Below are 14,671 nucleotides of genomic sequence, written 5' to 3' on the forward strand. Positions count from 1 at the left end.
TAAATTACCAGAATGTGATACTTTCAGTCTTCAATGTAACGATAGCAACTATTTTTGAATCTTTAATAGATGTATTATTGTAAGTACTCTGATGGGAGTTAGGGTTTGAGGTTACCCTTCAGCCTATTATATCAGATAAAAAGAACCATTGCTGACAAGAACCGCCAAGGAAACAAGTCAGGATAAAGCATCAGCAGATAATAGGTCAAAGAGCTCAGCAAAGCACGTAAGTGTACATCAGATAAGGGGCAGGTTGAAAGGGAGTTTTGTACTTGGAAGGGTCTGTGGTTGTTTCAATTAAAATACATATTTTTAAATATGATAGACAATTGTAAAACAGTACAACTTAAATTATAATTAAACAATGATAATTATTGGCAAAAATAAGTAATAGTTTTGCAGTAAGTGAATCGGTAAGAAAGAAACAAGGAAATTCATTTCTGCAACAAATTTCGCAACATTGAGAAGAGCTCATTGTTAATACAAGTGAAGAATATCCTCACCAGAAGCAGCCCTTCTGATAATGCAGTATGACATAGTACTAAGTAAAACGTTTGCCTGGATTACAATGCTCAATCCTGGAACTGGACTTCATCCATTTTCGTCTAACTTGAATTAGAAGTGCTATCAACTGAGCCACAGCTCATTCCAGTGCAACAACTAACATGTGAAAGGTACAACATATGATGGTTGTTGAAATAAACTATTTTGCTTTGAGCACAGCGTGATCAAGGTCATTTAGACCAAGTCACAAGGATATTTTGTTTTACGTAGAAGATAGGAGCAGGAGGAGGCCATTCAGCCCTTCGTGCCTGTTCTGCCATTCATCATGATCATGGCTGATCATCCAACTCAACAGCCTCATCCTGCTTTCATCCCATTCACTCCAAGTGCTATATCTAGCTGCTTGTTATGTTTTGGCATCAACTACTTCCTGTGGTAATGAATTCTACAGCCTCACCACTCTTTGAGTGAAGAAATGTCTCCTCATCTCGGTCCTAAATCGTCTACCCCAAATCCTCATACTGTGGCCCTTGGTTCTGGACACACCCACCATCAGGAACATTCGCCCTGCATCTACCCTGTACAGTCCTGTTAGAATTTTATAAACCCCTATGAGATTCCCTCTCATTCACTTCAGCTTGAGTAAACACAATCCTAACCTAATCAATTCCCCCTCATAGTTCAGTCCCACCATTCCTGGAATCAGCCTGGTAACCCTTCACTGCACTCCCTCAAGAGCAAGAACATCTGCCCTCAGAAAAGGAGACCAAAACTGCACACAATATTCTAGGTGTGGCCTCATCAAGGCCCTGTATAACTGCAACAACACATCCCTGTTCCTGTACTCGAAATTTCTCGCAATGAAGGCCAACATACCATTTGTCTTCTTTACTGCCTCTGTACCTGCATGCTTACCTTCAGCAACTGGTGCACAATGACACCCAAGTCCTGCTGCACACTCCCCTCTCCCAATTTCTAGCCATTCAGTTAGTAATCTGCTTTCTTGTTTTTGCTTCCAAAGTGATTAACCTCACATTTATCCAAATCTTCCTGCACCTGCAATTGATTCGCCCACTCACCCAACATGTTCAGATCGCGCTGAAGGATTTCTGCATCCTTGTCACAGTTCATCCTCCCACTCAACTTGGATATCTTCTGCAAACTTTGAGATCAAAGGTAAAATGACAAATTCCCTATTGCTATCATATGACCATACTGAGCAATTGATGAGATTAAAATAATGTTTGTGAATATGTGTGCCTTTGTGACAAAAAGTTTTAAGTAGCAGCACTCACAAATATTCTCAGTGCAGCTTTACAGAAGTTGGATACAGATTGTAACAATTGTTTTCCTTTCAGAAGGAAAGTGCATTGGAGACAGATGAGCATCATGTCAGAGAAGCACCAAAATGTACAGAAATAAAAAAAGTGGAAGAGGAATGGAAGCATAGTTATTGGCAAAAGAACTGAAAAGAACTGTTCTCCATTCTGAAAACTAGATAATGAAATTCTGTCAAGCATTCAGCTGTTGGAACATTATACCAAGTCCAGTATTTGTAAGTCTTCTTGAAAGTTGCATCTTTTAGGCTCAAGAATATTTTTAAACTTAACTGGAAAAGGTACTTTAAATTCAGTAAGGACTGGCTCATATAATGTGATGGATGTAACTGTCAGCAGGAACCTTCATTCACATCTGAAACACTGTAATGTATGAACATAGTGATGTCCCGTTTTCCCAGATTAAGCATGGAAGTTTTAATACTGAGATACAGGCTACTAGACTAGGTGGGATTGAGGTTGACAAGGAAGAGGTAGTAGAAATCCTACAGAGGGTGAAGATAGATAAGTCCCCTGGGCCGGATGGGATCTATCGTAGGATCCTCTGGGAAGCCAGGGAGGAGGTTGCCGAGCCTTTGGCATTGATCTTTAACTCCTCATTGTCTACAGGAATAGTGCCAGATGACTGGAAGATAGCAAATGTGGTTCCCCTGTTCAAGAAGGGGAGTAGAGACAACCCTGGTAATTATAGATCAGTGAGCTTTACCTCAGTTGTTGGTAAAATGTTGGAAAAGGTTATAAGGGATAGGATTTATAATCATCTAGAAAAGAAAAAAATTGATTAGGGATAGTCAGCATGGTTTTGTGAAGGGAAGGTCGTGCCTCACAAACCTTATTGAGTTCTTTGAGAAGGTGACCAAACAGGTACATGAGAGCAAACCGGTTGATGTGGTGTATACGGATTTCAGCAAGGCGTTCGATAAGGTTCCCCACAGTCGGCTATTGTACAAAATGCGAAGGAATTGGATTGTGGGAGATTTGGCAGTTTGGATCGGAAATTGGCTTGCTGAAAGAAGACAGAGGGTGGTAGTTGATGGGAAATGTTCATCCTGGAGACCAGTTACTAGTGGTGTACCGCAAGGGTTGGTGTTGAGTCCACTGCTGTTTGTCATTTTTATAAATGACCTGGATGAGGGCGTAGAAGGATGGGTTAGTAAATTTGCAGACGACACTAAGATCGGTGGAGTTGTGGATAGTGACGAAGGATGCTGTAGGTTGCAGAGAGACATAGATAAGCTGCAGAGTTGGGCTGAGAGGTGGCAAATGGAGTTTAATGCAGACAAGTGTGAGGTGATGCACTTTGGTAGGAGTAACCGGAAGGCAAAGTACAGGGCTAATGGTAAGATTCTTGGTAGTGAAGATGAACAGAGAGATCTCGGTGTCCATGTACACAGATCCTTGAAAGTTGCCACCCAGGTTGACAGGGCTGTTAAGAAGACATAAAGTGTTTTAGCTTTTATTAATAGAGGGATCGAGTTCCGGAACCAAGAGGTTATGGTGAAGCTGTACAAAACTCTGGTGCGGCCGCACTTGGAGTATTGTGTACAGTTCTGGTCACCACATTATAAGGAGGATGCGGAAGCTTTGGAAAGGGTGCAGAGGAGATTTACTAGGATGTTGCCTGGTATGGAGGGAAAGTCTTACGAGGAAAGGCTGGGGGACTTGAGGCTGTTTTCGTTAGAGAGAAGAAGGTTGAGAGGTGACTTAATTGAGACATATAAAATAATCAGAGGGTTAGATAGGGTGGATAGGGAGAGCCTTTTTCCTAGGATGGTGACGGCGAGCACAAGGGGCCATAGCTTTAAATTGAGGGGTGAAAGATATAGGACAGATGTCAGAGGTAGTTTCTTTACTCAGAGAGTAGTAAGGGAATGGAACGCTTTGCCTGTAACGGTAGTAGATTCACCAACTTTAGGTACATTTAAGTCGTCATTGGATAAGCATATGGACGTACATGGAATAGTGTAGGTTAGATGGGCTTCAGATCGGTATGACAGGTCGGCACAACATCGAGGGCCGAAGGGCCTGTACTGTGCTGTAATGTTCTATGTTCTATGTTCTAAGTCAGCACTGACTGAAGTAAATTACAGCAATGAGTCTGTTTCCCTCTCTGCAGGCACTCATGTTCCATTATTCAGAAAGGAAGTAAAAATTGTTGCAACTTCTCCCATTTCTGAGTAGGACTTCTATAATATTCAAAACAAAAATATGTTCAGATATTAACTGCTTGACTGAATATTAACAATAAGCGCATCCTGAGCTGGAGTTAAAATATGCAGGAACATCTGAAAAATGATTTTATTTTTGTTTTTTAGTTGTGATTCTGAGGCAGCACGATCATAGAAACAGCTTAATCAATACGAACAACACTTGCTTCAATTCATGAGTTCTAAATTCTGTAGAATGACTAATATTCAAAAGTGCAGTTGACGTTCCAAATCTGTTGGCCAGAGATTAAAGCTCAAAGCCTTTACCATGTTTAAAATCATAATTATGGTAAGTTTTCCATTTACTTCATCAACACTGGTATTTACATGGCAGACTTTGATCCAAATCAAGTACATTGTGCGACACAACCTTCAATCTTTGGAATGTTAGTTATGCAGGCTGCAAAGTGAGAGTCATTTGCCTGTAGTTTATGATGGATTCAAAAGTCCTGTTCAGTTCTTTGAGCAATGGGTGGTGATAGCTATGGATTCCTTACAGATTTCTAAAATAATAAATACTACTGTGAAGAGCTTGGCTTCTCCACAGTGGCTTCATGATCCTATAATAAACTTTCCAAGTTCACTGAACTGATTTTTGTTCTGGAAGGACAATTATCAGAGAAAACTATTTGAATATACAGATATGTAATTGAATACATAGAATGTATGGAATATATAGAAACCTAACCCTAACCCTATAATGTTCTAACCTTCTGCTCATGTATTTGTCAAGTTTTCTTTTGAAAGAATTTAACCTACTTTCCTTGGTCACTTGTTGATGTATCAAGTTCCACATTCTGATCAGTCCATCAAAAAGGATCAATCTTTAAAAACTGAAAGAACTGCAGATATTGTAAGTCAGGAACAAAAACAGAAGTTGCTGGAAAAGCCCAGCAGGTCTGGCAGCACCTGTGAAGAAAAAAATCAGAGTTAATGTTTTGGGCCCCGTGACTCTTCCTCAGAACTCCAAATGGCTCGGAGTTCAAAAGATCTATCTTTATTTCTCTTAGGGATTTATTCATAACTATGTTCAAAGTATTGACCCTAATTTGGATTCTGTCACAAGTGGGAACATTCTCCCTACATCTATCCTGTTCCATTTAAATTCCATTCCAAATATCAAATATTTCCATCATGTAAGTCATGGATCAAACCAGTCAATTTAATTTCAACATTGGAAAAGCTTCTGAAGACAATAATTTGCAATAGAATTAATAATCACATTGACAAATGTGGATTATGATCCATGACAGTGTCAGTAGGAGTGTCCACTGCATAGTCCTTGTGGGGACAAGACCCACCTTCACATTAAGGTTACCCTCCAATATGTCTGTGGCACTACAACCAAAATACTTCTATGCAAACTGGAATAAATTTAAGCACAAATGACACAATCACCATGCTATCTGCAACTGATTGCAAAGAAATCTAGCAACTCCAGACTGGGCATCAATAAGTACTGTGGGCCAGCAGCAGTATCAAAACTGTACTCAAACACAATCTATAACTCATGACCCAACATACCCCACACTCTACCATTGCCACCAAGCCATCAAATCAACCTTGGCCCAATGGAGAATCCAGGAGGACATGCAAAATCCAACAACAGGCATACCTAAAAATGAGGTGTCAACTTGGTGTGCCAAACGACAATAACAGCAACTGATAAATAGAACCAAGCGATTCCACAACAGAAATTCAAGTCATAGCTTTGCAGGTCTATTGTATCCAGTCATGACTGGTGGTGAACAACTAAAAAACTCACTGGAGAAGGTTCCATTAAAATCCCTATCAAGGGGCCGTTATTAAATAATGTGTTCATTTGTTTCTCATTTACTCAAGGGAATATAGAGTCAGCAGGAACATATAGTTGGAAGTTCAGAGACAGATATCTGCAACACCACATTTGAATGAATAAAACTACTGACAAGTAAAATATTTGTGTCCTGTTTTGTAGTTCTGGGTCTGATTTGGATCCATTTAATAACTGTTGGTTACATTGCTAATGCATTCATTCGGAGTAAATACAGCTTTACTCATAGATTATACACAGGCATTTGGACATGTATTATAAGGTGAATATAAGAAATAGGAGCAAGAGTATAACATATGGACCCTTAAACGTCCATCATTTAGTATGATCATGGCTGACCTCCTGATCTCCATAACCCCTGATTCTTGAGAAACCAACTGTCTATTTCAGATTTGAGTATACTCTATGTTGGAGCATTCACAATTGTCTAGGGGGTGGCATTTCAAAGATTCACAACCCTCTGAATGAAAACATTTTTTCATTTTGATCCTAAATGTTAACTCCTTATCCTGAGCTCCCATGTTCCCAGCCAAAAGAAAGAACCTCTCAGTGTCAACCCCATCAAACCTCTTCAGAATCTTGAATGTTTCAATGAGATCATGGATTAATGGTCTATCGATAATACTACTAGGCCATTGCCTATTTGAGACTACTAATTAAATTTGCCCTATTGCACAATACTAGAGCCAAAGTAGCTTAATCCCTAACTTAATCCATGATGTATTGTTACAGGAAACTGCCAAAGTATTTTACATAATCTATCTTTCAGAAGACCGTTGCTAATTTGATTTGTCTAGTCTACATGAAGTGTGAAATAGCGGCTCAGTGGTTAGCACTGCTGCCTCACAGTGTCAGGGACCTGGGTTTGATTCCACCCTCAGGTGACTGTGTGGAGTTTGCACATTCTCCCTGTGTCTGCATGGGTTTCCTCTGGGTGCTTTGGTTTCCTCCCACAGTCCAAAGGTGCGCAGGTTAGGTGGATTGGTCATGCTAAATCGCCCATAGTGTCCACGGTTACAGAGAAAGGGTAGGTGGATGGGTCAAGGTGGGATGTTCTGAGGGTTGGTGTGGACTTGATAGGCCAAAGGTCCTGTTTCCACACTGCATGAATTCTATGATTAAAGCACCATGATAATTACACTACCTTTGCTACTCACTTTAATGAGTTCTTGTCTAATGTTCTGTCCAACTTTATAATTACTATTAGAGGGTTTCTAAACTGCTTCCACCAATGTTTTCTGATATTTGTTGTTTTTAGAGTCTGCTCATACTGATTCTATTTCCTCATCTTCTGAGACCAAGCATCTCTCACCAATGTCCTTTTGTCATCCTCAACAATCAAGGTTATTCTCCTCCTTTTCTATTTTGTTAGTCTTTTTGAAATGACGTGCGCCCTGGAATATTAATTGCCAAACATTGTAATCATGTCATCATAATAGTGATTAGATCAAAACCAATGAATTCTATTTGAGCTACTCTTTCTTCTTATTATAAATTCTTTGTCCACTCAGTTAAAGAACCTCTATTATATCTTTTACTACTGTTCTTTGTATTGAGGTTATGCAGTGAAGCACTATTACTGTTAAACTTATGGTCCCCTTCCACTCTGCTTGCCTTTCTCAAAATTGCTGGATTGTTTCCTACCATGACTCTTTTTTTCTTTCAAATTTGCAAAACTTCCTTTACCTGACCGTTCCCTCCCTCCCATCTTCTAAGTTAAAGGCCTATCCACAGCCATATTTATGCAATTTATCTGGACACTGATCCTGATCCAGCTTAGGTAGACTCACTCTCATTGGAATAGCTCCTTCTTTCTCCAATGCTGGTGCCAGTTCCCCAAGAATTTATACCTCTTTTCCACACCATTTTTTGAGCCATAAGTTTAATTCAGCGACTTGTTTAACCCATGCCAAATGGCAAGTGGTTCTAGGAACAATCCACAGGTTATTGTCTTCCAGGGGTACTGCACAAAATAGCAGGTAGAACAACAATAATAACAACAGCAACAGCTTACCACTGAGAGTAGAGTGTTTATAGTGCTCTCTGTCAATGGCCAACAATATCCTGTAGAAATCAAATTCCAGCCATCTTTCAGAAGGAATTAATTCTAACAAAATTATGACCGGATACATCAGTTATAAGTTAGAGCCGTTGAGGAAATTGAAAGATGTCGCTTTGATCCTTTAAGAGAAGAGTTGTTAACGTAAGAAATGGTGTTGTGATACAATATTTGTATTGAAGACATTATCTTGTTTTCTACATAGTTGCATTCTAATTCCTTTTATTAGAAATAATAAAGCATTAGGTACAGAAAAAGTTGTAGCAGCATATCATGGGAGGAAGTGCAAATGGATTTTCTTGGTGTAAAACTTCTGAGGTTAATTCTCAGATCCCTGAATGTTGATTTGCATTGACATAATCAAACATTAACTGAGCAGCTTTGAGGTTCCATTGCATCATGTTGTGGTAGAGTCTCAACTTGCATCTTCTCAGTTTTCATTTGAATTACTTTATGCCTATTTTAACCAGCCTGTTTGGATATGCTAGCACACATCTCCATGGCAGGTGGGATTTGAACACTCCTAGCCTAAGTAGAGCCACTACCACAAGACCCTAGAATTACTTTATAACTTTGACAGTGCTGCCTAGATCTTGACAGGCTGAACTGAAGTGCACCTCTTGCTGAAAGGAAGGAAGATTAGCCAGTATTACATTGGACAGCAACTGAACGGATTCTGATTGTATAGTCCATGAAGGCTTGAGCAACGAGATTGACCTTAACACATTCCACTTGATTATTTCCAGATATTTCCAGTGAGGAGGGTGTGATGGACTTATCAGGGGTAAGGGAGTAAAGAACATGCAAATGATCTGTTCCTGGTTCTGTGGCATGACCTCACTGCAAGTATGGCAGAAAACGCTGCCTATTCTTATTGGCAGTATTTCTGTCACATTGCAGCTAAAGTGAGCTAAGATCTGAGGAATATCCAATTGGCTGCATCCTTCTGCCTGGATCTGGTGCCAGTAATTGCAATTGATTAGGCAATTTCCTGTGAAGGTTCTTGGTGTAGGATTTCATTTGATTCACCTTGCTCAATTTCCAAAGGTACATATTTGAAACCTCCAGATGTTTGACTGCCAATTTCAAATGCCATCCCAATTTTGATTGTTCATCTGTTTCTAAAGTTACTGACTTCCCCAACTCCTCAAAATATCTTCAATATGCATAACAAAGATGCCCAAAGGTTTTATATTATAATGCCAATAAAACATTGCCAGGTCCATCTTTAGTAATGACCATCCTAAAATGAACAGGACTGTCCTTACCAAAAAATACCACACCCGAAGAATGTATTTTATCCTAAAGCATTTATTCATTTGCCACAGTTTCCTATCTATTCATGGTGCTTCCTTAGGGGACTGTAAAAATGCTTTGCTTTTGAGCAGATTATTGTGAAGAAACACATGGAAGTACACATGCAAGAGAAGGTTGTGAAAATTGCTACGGATTTTAAAATTGACATCTCAGCTCTAGAAATAATCTCCCTTTCCACATGGATTCCTCAAAGCCTCTCACTACCACCTGACTTTTGACTTTATTTATTTCATCTGGTAGGACCTTGACTGTACAAAACCACCTCCGTGACAGAGCATGGTGACCTCTATCATCAACTTCCAATGTACTCCAAATATTTCCCTGTTCTGTGACTCTTAGTTTAGTCTCTCCTATCATTCTACTTTCCATTCTATTAGTTACCGTGAACAGTACCCAATCATGGGCACTTCTAATTTTATCCATTGGCTCTCCATTATCCAGGTGACCTATTTGCCTTGACCTGCTGAGACCTCTTTCTTGTGTTGAGATCTCTCTGGTTTACTCCTATTACAATGTCAATGAGAAACTCTCTCTACTGTAAGTGACCTTTTCCTCCTAAATACATTACATGAATCAGTAGTGGAACAATGTTTTCCAGTCCTCCACTCCGGTACACCACACTGTCTATCCATACACCTCACTTCTTGTCCCACATCTTGGAATTTTGTTTTAGCATTTTCCCACAGACTTGCCTGCAACTCTCATGGATACTGTCCAGTTATCTGACTCTGCTAGAAGGTAAACTCTCCACGAACCTACTTTGGACAAGTGATAAGCATGAGATTACTTTTTCATGTTCTTCCTGATCAGTACATGTACTGGTATGCATTTCCTGAGGTCTTAAGTCCTGCTTCTCTGATTCCAAATTGTTGAACTCACGGGGATGTGAAATATCTGCTTCATCATCAGCACATTCTCCCATGTTTAAAGTTCAAAAATTTCAAACTCATCCCAACTATGTATAAGGAATATGCCTTTAGAGTCTGTTTTTCGTAAAATAGTGAGGAAGCTTTGTGATCATATCCGACAACTTCTTCTGACCCTTTCCATTCCCTATGTCCTTTACTCCAACATTAAGTCAGATTTGAAATCCCCTCTAGACAGTCTGGCATGATAGCTCAATTTTTTTTCCCCTGTAGCCTCAGTTGTAATGAATGCTTTTCTACCAGCATACAATGCATTTTGATGGGTGCAAAAACTGACCTGATCATTGTTGCTTCTTAAGTGCTGGAGGACCGTCATGTAGTATTGAAGACAATTTTGGATTCTTGCTATATATCATTTCACAGAATAGTAGGAGGAGGCCATTTGGCCCATAGTTCCTGCACTAGCATGTTAAACAAACATCATTACCTGGTGCTAATTTCCTGTGTTTCCCCCCCCCCACCCCCGACAAATCCTTGCACATTATTTTTAACCAAATGATTATCCAATTCCCTGGTGAATGCCTCAGTTGAATTTCCCTTTTCCACAATTCCAGGAGGTGCATTCCAAACACTCACCACTCAGTGAAAACATTTTCCTCTCGTCACCCTTGCTTCTTTTACTGATCCCTTCAAATCTATGCTCTCTTGTTCTTGTTCCTTTTACAATTGGGAAAAGATTTTTCTGATCTACTTTATCTATCGATTCTAACTGGTATGGGCTATACTTCCAAACAACGTGTGAGGAATTAATGTGCATGAACTGCCCAGACCAGTGCAATTTGTAGCATTCAGTTTTGTTGATCTGCTAATACATTGTGCAACATTTTAATCAATTATTACAGTTTGCACCACATAAAACATTGCTGAACAGACTTTCTGCAGCAGTATGCGTGATTATAATATTTACGTTTTCATACATATCCCTCATATCATTCATCCTCTCCTTATCAGTCTCTTATCTACAGAGACCAAAAGCACTTCTTGGATCTCTTGATGAGAAACTTCCCAGTCCTCGATGGAATACAATATTGTTCAGATCCTGAGGATTATAAATTTACCATTTTACCAAATATAAATACTTCATATTCTCCATACAAAAAAACATTTTTGCTTTTTTTCATTGATTAGCTACTCATCAATTATGGTATTTCAATCCAGATAACATCAATGCCTTTCAAAGTCCTGCAAGTTCACAGGGAAAACCATTCTCTTTAAGGATGCTGATGAATTATTGTGCTGGAATTGAAAGCAGCTAAGTGCTTTTACATTCTTTGACTCCATTTGTCTTCACTTTGTCCGGGCTTTTCAAGTAACAATTTGGCCAATTGATGGTATACACTGTTAAAGTGCAGTCACTATCTGATACAGCAACTAAAGTACTCATGGGCAGACTTTAGCATAATCTGTTTTGCTGTTCATCCTTATCACATTCACCCCTACAGCCACCAACTTCATGAGCTATTTCAAAGACTCGAGTTCTTATTCTTGGTTAATTCCTAAAACAGTGCTATTTAGAGTGACATTGGAATTAATTAATTCCCATTAAATTACTTATTGAACTAAGTATTTCCTGGGATTTCTGGAATTCAATTATTGTTAACATTATTCAATCCTAACACTTTCCATTGATTCAGAATTCTACCAAAGGTAAGATGCCCACGCCATCAAAACATCTGTCAGCAATTCCTTCATTATTCAGGTACTTGTGATTATTACTCCTTTATCATTATCACTAATCATAGAATCTTCCACTCTCTATATCACCACATCCTGGGAAGTTAGCTGGGAAGGTTGTCTCTCACCATCAAACCATTCATCAAATTTTAATCACAGCTCACTATGGGCATGTAACAGTAACCAAAATCCAAAAGAAAAGGAGGAAACAAGAGAGCCCACTAAATCAAAATGGAATTGGAGGGAGGGATAAGGCACACCACTCCCTGCAGGTGAACCCAGCTCTTTTTCAAAAATACTTTGCAATTAACCTGTCCAGCCATGTGACTACACACCTATGGTGCAGGTGGGACTTGAAGCCAGGCCTCCTGGCTCAGAGGCAGGAACTACCACTGCACCACAAGACCCTCTCTGAACCCAGCTCTCTTTTTTTAATGTTCAGAAGTGCTACACACACAATTGAATGGCTTTTCTCCAACCACTAAATTACCCAGAGTAGTTTTCACCTATTATCTACCACCAGTAAATCACCCATGTTCTCCAGTTGAAAAATTTACATGCAAATTTCATTAAGGGCAATTAGGACCATCAAGATGAGGAAGAGGTAGGGAGAAGGGATGAATCATCGTGGAATTGGAAGGGGAGTTGAAACACTCTACTTTCTGTGGTGCCGTCTAAAGCCACTGAGAGTATTGGTTGACACCACATCGTTCTTCTTTCAGGACACCTGGGCATGAATGTAGCAATGGAAGAGGGGCAGACAATTTGGCAGCTATGACCTTCTTCACAGCCCACTGCAAACCCAGATTTTCTTTTCCTTTCCTTAGTAAACCCAAATCTTGAATGCAAAGTCCATTGAGCATTACAAACAAAAACAGAAATTGCTGGGAAAAGTTAGCAGGTCTGGCAGCACCTGTGGAGAGAAATCAGAGTTAATTTTTGGGTCCAGCGACCTTTCTTCAGAGTTGACAGTAGCTGGGAACAGCCTGGTATTTATGCAGAAATGTGGGGTGGTGGTTGTTATTGGGCAGGGGGTTGCTAAATCAGAAGTGAAGATAAAGCCCAAAGGGGGAGAAAAACAGTTGGACAGACAAAGGACTAGGTACAAGTGAGCCTGGGAGAATGAATAGCTGTTGATGGGGACTATTAGTAGCTGACAATGGGTTGCGTGTGGTAGCAACCCATGAAATGGCAAGGCATGGTGTATGGGGAGGGGGATAAGGGCATGGGAGAAGGTGCCTAAAACTTTTGATGTTAAGTCCAGAAGGCTGCAGAGTTCTCAAGAGGATGTATTGTGAGGCCAGGGGTGGTGAAGGGAGAGGTGTTAGGAGTGAACGAGGAACAGTCCAGAGTGTCCCAGAGGGAATGATCTCTGCAGAAGGCTCAAAGGAGAGGGGAGGGAAATATGTTTCTGGTGGTGACATCCTGCTGAAGGTGGTGCAAATGGCTGCTCATGATCCTCTGCATATGGATGTTGGTGGGATGGTCGGTGATGGTAAGGGGGACCCTATTGCTGTTGTGACAGGGAAGAGAGGAGGTAAGTGCCAAAGTGCAGGAGAGTGGTTGGGTCCAGCTGAGGGGCCTGCCAACTAAAGTGCTGGGGAATTCCTGGTTGACAAAAAAGATGAATATTTCAGAGTCCCCTTGTTGAAGCTGTCATCATCAGAACAGATTGAGACTGAGGAAGCAGGACAATGGCGTATAGTCTTTATAAGAAGCAGGGAGTGAGGATGTATAGCCAAGGTAACTGTGGGAGTCGGTGAGTTTGTAACGGATATTGGTGGTCAGCCGCCTATGCCTAGAATTGGAGACAAAGATGTTGAGGAAGGGAAGGGAGGAGTCAGAGAAGGGCCAGGTGAAAGTGAGAGTGGGGTGGAAATTGGAAGTGAAATAGATAAATGTTTCAAATTCTGGACAAGTGGGGAAAGCAGCACTGAAGTCACTGATGTACCAGAGAAGGTGTTGTGTGTGGGAGCCAGAGTAGGACTGGAACAGAGAATGTTCAATGTGCCCCACAAAGAGATAGGCGTAACTAGGGCCCATGGCTTACGTGGGTACCCACGGCCACACTTTCAATCTGATGAAAGTCAGAGGAGTTAAAACAGAAGTTGTTCGGTGGGGGGTGGGGGGGGAGGGCTCAGGCAGATGAAGGAGTTAGGGGACAGCTCATGCCTTTTTTCCAGGAAGAAGCAGAGAGCCCTGACACCATCCTAATGGGGGATAAACATGGAAAGAGATTGCATGTCCATGGTGAAAAGGAGATGGCTGGAGTCTGTGAACTGGAAATTCTGAAACTGAGGTAAAGTGTCAGAAGAATCGCAGATGTAAGTGGGAAGGGACTGAACAAAGAGAGAAAAAAATGCCCCACCCTATCTCCTGCATAATTACCAACCTTTTCCTAGTTACCAACAGTTCTTAAGCAAGGTCACTGGACCCAAATCCAACGGTATGCAGGTTAGGTGGATTGGCTATGCTAAATTGCCCATAGTGTCCAGGGATGTGCTGGCTAGGTGGGTTAGTCTGGGAAATGCAGGATTACAGGGATCAAGTCGGGGGGGGGGGGCGGTGGGCCTGGGTGGGATAATCTTTGGAGGATTAGTGTGGACTCGATGGACCAAAATAGCCTGCTTCCACACCATAAGAATTTTTAAAAAGTTAATTCTGCTTTGTCTCCAGAGATGTCAGACCTGCTGAGTTTTTCCAGCAATTTCTGCTTTTGTTTTTGATTTTCAGCATCTACATTTAAGGTTATTTTCCAATGAACATTGCCTGTTCTCAACTAACTCTGAAGCTGATCTAGTTTGCCCGTAAAGGGACTTTCATTTCTAACACTG

General features: G+C 40.6%; 1 protein-coding gene across 2 annotated transcripts in view; it reads right to left on the minus strand.

Annotated features, from left to right (window-relative positions):
• LOC125465539 (TNF receptor-associated factor 1-like) overlaps nucleotides 1-14,671 on the minus strand; it is a 37,528-nt gene that overhangs the window by 19,062 nt on the left and 3,795 nt on the right. Inside the window, exons 1-2 of one of the 2 annotated variants that reach the window (XM_059638292.1) lie at nucleotides 7,876-7,947; nucleotides 4,808-4,957 (exon numbers count right to left, since the gene is read on the minus strand). The exons of the other annotated variant lie outside the window; for it this stretch is intronic. The gene's annotated coding sequence lies outside the window, so the exon portion shown is untranslated. Of the gene's footprint in view, nucleotides 1-4,807; nucleotides 4,958-7,875; nucleotides 7,948-14,671 lie in introns of those variants that run through there. 2 annotated transcript variants of the gene reach the window in all.

Source organism: Stegostoma tigrinum, chromosome 29, assembly GCF_030684315.1.
Source record: "Stegostoma tigrinum isolate sSteTig4 chromosome 29, sSteTig4.hap1, whole genome shotgun sequence".
NCBI classification, from domain to species: domain Eukaryota; kingdom Metazoa; phylum Chordata; class Chondrichthyes; order Orectolobiformes; family Stegostomatidae; genus Stegostoma; species Stegostoma tigrinum.